Genomic DNA, 6,000 nt, shown 5'->3' on the forward strand with positions numbered 1-6,000 from the left:
CCAAGGAGCTCACAGCCCTCCTCCTCCTCGCCGCCAGCTTGCTTTACTGCGTGCGCTGCGCGGGTTCTTCCTCCTAATACAACATAAAAACCCAAACCAGCCGGATTATCACAGAGCGCGAGGAAGACTCACGCTTGTGCAGTACGGCAACGCGTACCTTGCGGCCCATCCTGAGCTTCCACCGACGCTTTTCTCATGACTGAGGCACTTCGAACGCAGCTTTCCTGTTTGGATTCTCTGCTGCCTACTATTACGTTAACTCACACTGCAGCCGTTGCCTCAGACAGAGCATTTTCAAGAAACCCACAGGACCTAATCAATCTGTGTGACTTCTACACTTCTGCCAAGCTGGGCTGAAACCAGGAGACTGAGCCAAAAAAATTATTAGGAGGGAAAAACAGGCAGCAAGATCAAGCAAGTCTTTAGATACCTTTCACATATACTTGTTAAGGACTGGTTATGACAGGACAATTCAGCGTTTAATTCTCCTGCCTCTCCACGATGTTCCTGCCGCACGAATTCTGGGTGATCAGGAGCTAACCTGAAGCAATCTCGGAGGAAGAAACGCTGAGAGTACTCCTGCGCTCTGGGGAATATCCCACTGCAATGGTCTGAGGTTTCAGAGGCTTCTACTGGACAAAGCTGTGGCAAAATTCCATTGCAGGATTCTAGGGGGTTTTATTATGCCTAACGTAGGAAAAGTGATCAGTTATACTAATTGTATGTATACTCTAACTTAAATTAATTAACGTAAATTGTATATACTCTAACTTAATGGCGTTAAGAGTCCAAACTGCCCATCTCTCTCTCCCTGCTTATGCACATTTTGCCTTGAGAGATGTTCCTTTGTTGCATGCAAAGGCAAGGATGGATAGAGTGGAAAAAAGGAGATTAAAAAGGTCACCTTGGAATTGTCATGGGCTGTCACAGCCATAGAAATCATTTCTAGGGACGTAAAGGCAGCCATTGCACTCCAGGGTAAGGTGCAGGCATCCATGCCGGTCAGCACCGCAGGGAGCCTGGGCTGGTATTTCTGCATCAAGTGCAAAATGGTCTGGAGCCAAAGACAACATAAGGCATCAGGAGGATGGACAATGGCATCGAAGGTGCTCGCATCCCTGCAGTCAGCTGTGGTTTTGGAGAAGCTGCCAGTATTCTACTTCATTTTTAAATACCTGCTCACAGAGCAGAGGGAGCCTACCAGATGTAAAGAGCACTTGTGCTCTACAGGACAGAGTGCAGAAGTTATGACAGCAGTTTGGGAGCACTGGTTTAGATTATCAGGAACCTGAGGCAAAAATTTGAAATCTAGGCCCATTCGTGGTCCCCCGTTACGTCTTTCTGACCTCCGTGTCTTGTATTTCCTCTCCGGGATGGAACTACTCCTCCTCCCTTCGCATCGTATTGCCAAGGAGTTGCGCAGGGGAGGAACTGCTGACGGCTGCAGCTCCTCGCCCCCGCCTCCAGATTTTCCCCTAAGAGTCGTTTAGTATCACTTAAACTTTTCTTTTGAAGACAGTGATGTTCAGCCATATCCACCTATAAAAAACACGGTAGTATTAAGGAGGCTACAATATAGAGATAGTTTAAATGGTTTTCTGCAGTAAGTGTGATGCTTTTGTTCCAACAAGAAAACAAAAGCAGCCAAATATAACCACAGGATGCATATGTGAAAATAGCATATAGTTGAGCAGGGAAGTGTCAGGGCTTCTTTCTGTTAGTCTGCTGTAAAACAAACCGGTAAAACTACATGTAATTCTTATCACCTCATTATCAAAGCTACTGGGCAACTGGAGGGAGACTGGATGAAGTGAACACCAGAAAAGATGAGGAGGGTTGGTAAGTAAAGCTTCATTGACTGATGGCTCTGTGCACAAAGAAGAAACGAACGTGTCTGCAGGGTGTAAACATACAGATGACAGAGGAATTAATGCGCTACAAAGGGATATAATTATCTTCATTAGTAGGGATGAAAATGAGAGCGAAGTAATTTGAGTATCCAGGAAAAAACGTATCGGCTGTGCAAGGGCAGCCTGTTCACAGAATTATAGGCGAAGCCCTTATTGTATTAGACTTTCAAATGATTTTTACACAAACCAGAGGTGTCGCAGAGAACAATCCTGCCTTCAAACGAGCAGCAAAGAAGGCTCTGACACACCTGCTCATCTCTCATTCCTATGATTCTTCGAACAAATACTAAATGAATTCTGGGACCGTGAAGAAGAATGTACGTGCTGCTGGCACGTGAACAGACTGCTTCCCGGTGCAACGCAACCGGGGGTTACTTACGGACCGTGCGTTACAGCACTACACATTCGACACAGATTCAAGTAGAGGGAGATGTCCAGGCTTCTCTTGCATGATCACACTGCTTCAGAGCTTTACTGGTAATCTTAATTCTCTGGAAGGAGACTGGTTCTTTCTTCCAGTGACTCCTAAGAGCTGGAGAATCTGGGCAGAGTATTTGGGGAAAGGGGGATCAGCCTTCTCAACGGCTTCTCGCTGGCAGTGGGCATTGTCCAAAGGTATGATGCTCATCGGCATCAGGGAGGCAGAGCGAGGGTCCGGGCCTGAAGCGAGTAGTTGGGAGGAGGGAACGTGTGTCTGCACAGCGGGAGAGAGCAGAACTGAGTGTTGTCGCTTCAGGGCTGATACTGGGACTGACCCAGTGCTCCACCAGAAGCCAAAAAATGCAACCACCAACAGAAGACGGCAGACAGCTAACACAACGCACAAAGCCTTCCTCTTTACCCGCTTCCTTCATCCTCATTTGTCCCTTGGGACAGTCGCTCTGCCTCTCCTCTGAGATCATTTGCTCACACCGTACACCGATACGTTGCAAAGCTGCCCAAGCTTTTTAAGAGGGCTCCAGATCTGAAACGCTCATCATCCAGAAGGGAGTCAGAGCGCAAATCGAGTGCATTTCAAAAAGGAAGAATCTTTCGTGCTCAAGTTTGAACCTCAACAACAACCCTGAACGGGGCAGGGTTAGGCCTGCCTTTTGTTCAGAATCTTGACAAGGGAGCCCTAGTGTCGATTAACAGGAAAGGAACTACGGCAGTCATGCTGAATTTTCCCCACAGGGTTGTCTGCTAGATGTTTAGGTCTCACAGTGTATATGCAACTACTTCACTGCAGTCCGAGGTGATAAAATCACGAGCATATCGGGTGACTCAGGTGACGGACCACTGTCTCCTACCTGGCATTGCCACTGGTGTTATTTGCCGCTGGCCAGAGCGGCAGCTGTCGCGAGGCTGGTGCCCGCTTTGGCACCGGTGCTGGGAGCCGTCTGCAGACAGGTTTCCTGCAGAACCCCAGAGCAGACGTGCGGAAGGGCTCCGTAACGCCTGTTCTTCAGGAGAGCCGCCCCTTCCTTGTTCAGGAGATCCTGTGCACGTGCCGGAAAAAAGGAAAAGTGGGTAGGTCGGGGAAAACTGTACGGAAAAGTGAGGGTAGAAAGAAAGAAGGGAAAAAATGAAAGTGAAGGGAAAAAAAAAAAAAGTAAGAGGCTGTGCATGCTTCTGCCGTTGGTACCCTCTTGCTGGGCTCAGGGGTCCTGCCATCAGCGTTTGCAGCCAGCCGAGGATTTACAGAAGCAAACCCCCGAGTTTCCACAGCTCACGAGGCGCGGAAGGCCAGCTGCCGGCTCCCCGGGGAGGCGCGGCTGCCGTCTGAACGCTGCCGGGCCTGGCAGAGGCTCCCCTTCCCCACCCCTAGGCCTAGGCCGGAGCGATGGGAAAGGTGACAAGTTATTGAGCCGCTGGGCTTCGTTTCCCCAGAAGTGCCTTCGGGTGACAGTGGAGGTACACTAAAGCCATCAGCCAGTGTGTTAGGGCTGACAAAAGATTGATCCAGGGATGAACGAAGTGGTTTCTCTGCAATTCTGAAGCACAAGGTTTACCAGCTGTTCTCCCCCCTGCTTTCAGAGAGCTTCAAAACAGCCCTCAAGGGAGAAAAAGGACTTCAGTTTACACAAACCATGTCCACTTAGTGTATTTTAACTCATGCGCAGCGTTCATGATTCACCAAGTCATCTTCCATGTCCTGACAAGCTCCTGCCGCCGGCACCTCCTCCCATCACAACTGTCCTCGCTACCCCGTTACCCAAGAGCAGTCCAGAAACAGGACGTCCTCTGCGCCAAAAAGCCTTCTCCTCTGAGGAACCCAACCCAGGGCTGTTCTTGCCACAAACAACCGGGGTGGACACTACCCCCTTCTCTTCTCTTTCAGCCCTGATGTTCACGACAGTGCCAGGCTCAGCTTTGCCAAGTGAAGCCCTTTTTTCCAGACCCGATTCAGCTCTGGCAGAGGCAGCGGGAGCGGCGCGTTGATTCTGGAGAGGGAAACGTCTGTCCTCGCCTGGTCGCCGAGGTCAGCCTTGAGACCGACTCCCGCCTTTCAGTACTGGGCTATAGTCTCTGACTAGTAGAAATGCAGCAAACCTGTTGACTTCTTTAATTGTTTAAAGGTGACTGCAGAGAAGGAAAACTCACAGAGCACGGGGTATTTAGGAAGGGGACTTGTCAGATATAAGGTTCTGGTTTAGCACTTACTACCTGACTTTTTTCTTGCCTGAAGACAAATGAAAACACACTTGCAGAAATGCAGGTTCTTTTTCCATTTGCAGCTGGGATCAGGAAGCTCCTAATGAAGGAGATCATCACTGTTACCTGCATGTCCTAACTGACCAGCTCTGCCTTCTGTAGTGCGGCCATTGTCAACCGTTTTGTGACCCAAGGAATTAAAACCAGTTTCTGTGCAACATCCACATTAGCTATTTCTCTCTTGCATTAGGTGAGACAACGACAATGGCCTACAGGGGGATTATCACAGTTAGAGTTATCCGACTTGCCTGGCCTCACGATTCGTTTGCCATCCTCAAAGTTAAAACCCAAACTTGCATCTTACCGACGTTCTACTCGGCAACATGCCAGAGGTATTTAAGCCTCAGTCTATTTCTGTTCGCAGAGATGGAAGTTACGCTAATGGCTGAAGCTTGTGCGGCAGACAATTACCCTCCAGCAGACTCTCCCCAGGCTGAAGAACCCTGGGTCTCCTGAAGGCAGTGCTGCCCCAGCTTCTCCAGAAGGTCGTCTTCAGAGACGGAATTAGGCCCTTCAGAGAGCTGTCATTTAAACGTATTTGCCAATCAGAGGTCATCTGAAATAAACCTCAACGTACTTGCACTCCCATTCCATGTTTAGCTAAACAATGTAATAGATTTTCTTCAGCAAATAAACCAGAATTCAGCAACAATAAAAGCAGTAAAATCAACCCTTTTTTTTTAAAAGAAAAAAAAAAACAAAAACAAACAACAAAACCAAAACCAAACCATCATCCTCCACCAGGCAAAATGCTAAATCTACATCAGTATTTCGGCAGTAAGGAAATATTCTCAGAACAACAGTATCGCAGCAGTAATGTCTTCTGCTTTGGAGATGTGTTACCTTGATGTTTATATAGCCACAGGAGACCATTCAACAATGGCAATGTGTTAATTCCATTGACATTATCGCTCAAATTCACTCACGGGGGTTGGCGATTTCTTTTTTTACATGGCTCTTTCATCTAAAAGAGAATAAGGCAGGACATAATGGATGGTTAGTACCATATTGTTAAATGGTTACACGACACAGGAAATTTCAACTGGGGAACGGGAAAAACTGAAAAATCCAGGTTAAGTCTTGATTAGAAGAAAAGACTTGGTTTTGCCGCACTGAATTATCCCAATGTGTCAGCGATCAGAGCTAAGGACTCTCCAAAAACCTGAGCCCATTGTACACTTGCACGAGCAGGCGCTCGCCAGCCTTCCCCAGAATTCTGCTCACGGGAAGCTCTGCGTTGCTCACCACGACAAAACCTCAGGCGACTTTCTGTATTGCTGCTCTTTACCCCAGCTATGGGAGCGGTTCCTAGTAGATACTAATATTCATTCACTCAAAATTAAAAAAGCCGTAGTTTTAACTCAAATTGGTTAGGAGATAAAATCATAAACAATTT

The sequence above is a fragment of the Platalea leucorodia genome (assembly GCF_965183815.1).
Source record: "Platalea leucorodia genome assembly, chromosome: 12".
In the NCBI taxonomy this organism is placed as follows: domain Eukaryota; kingdom Metazoa; phylum Chordata; class Aves; order Pelecaniformes; family Threskiornithidae; genus Platalea; species Platalea leucorodia.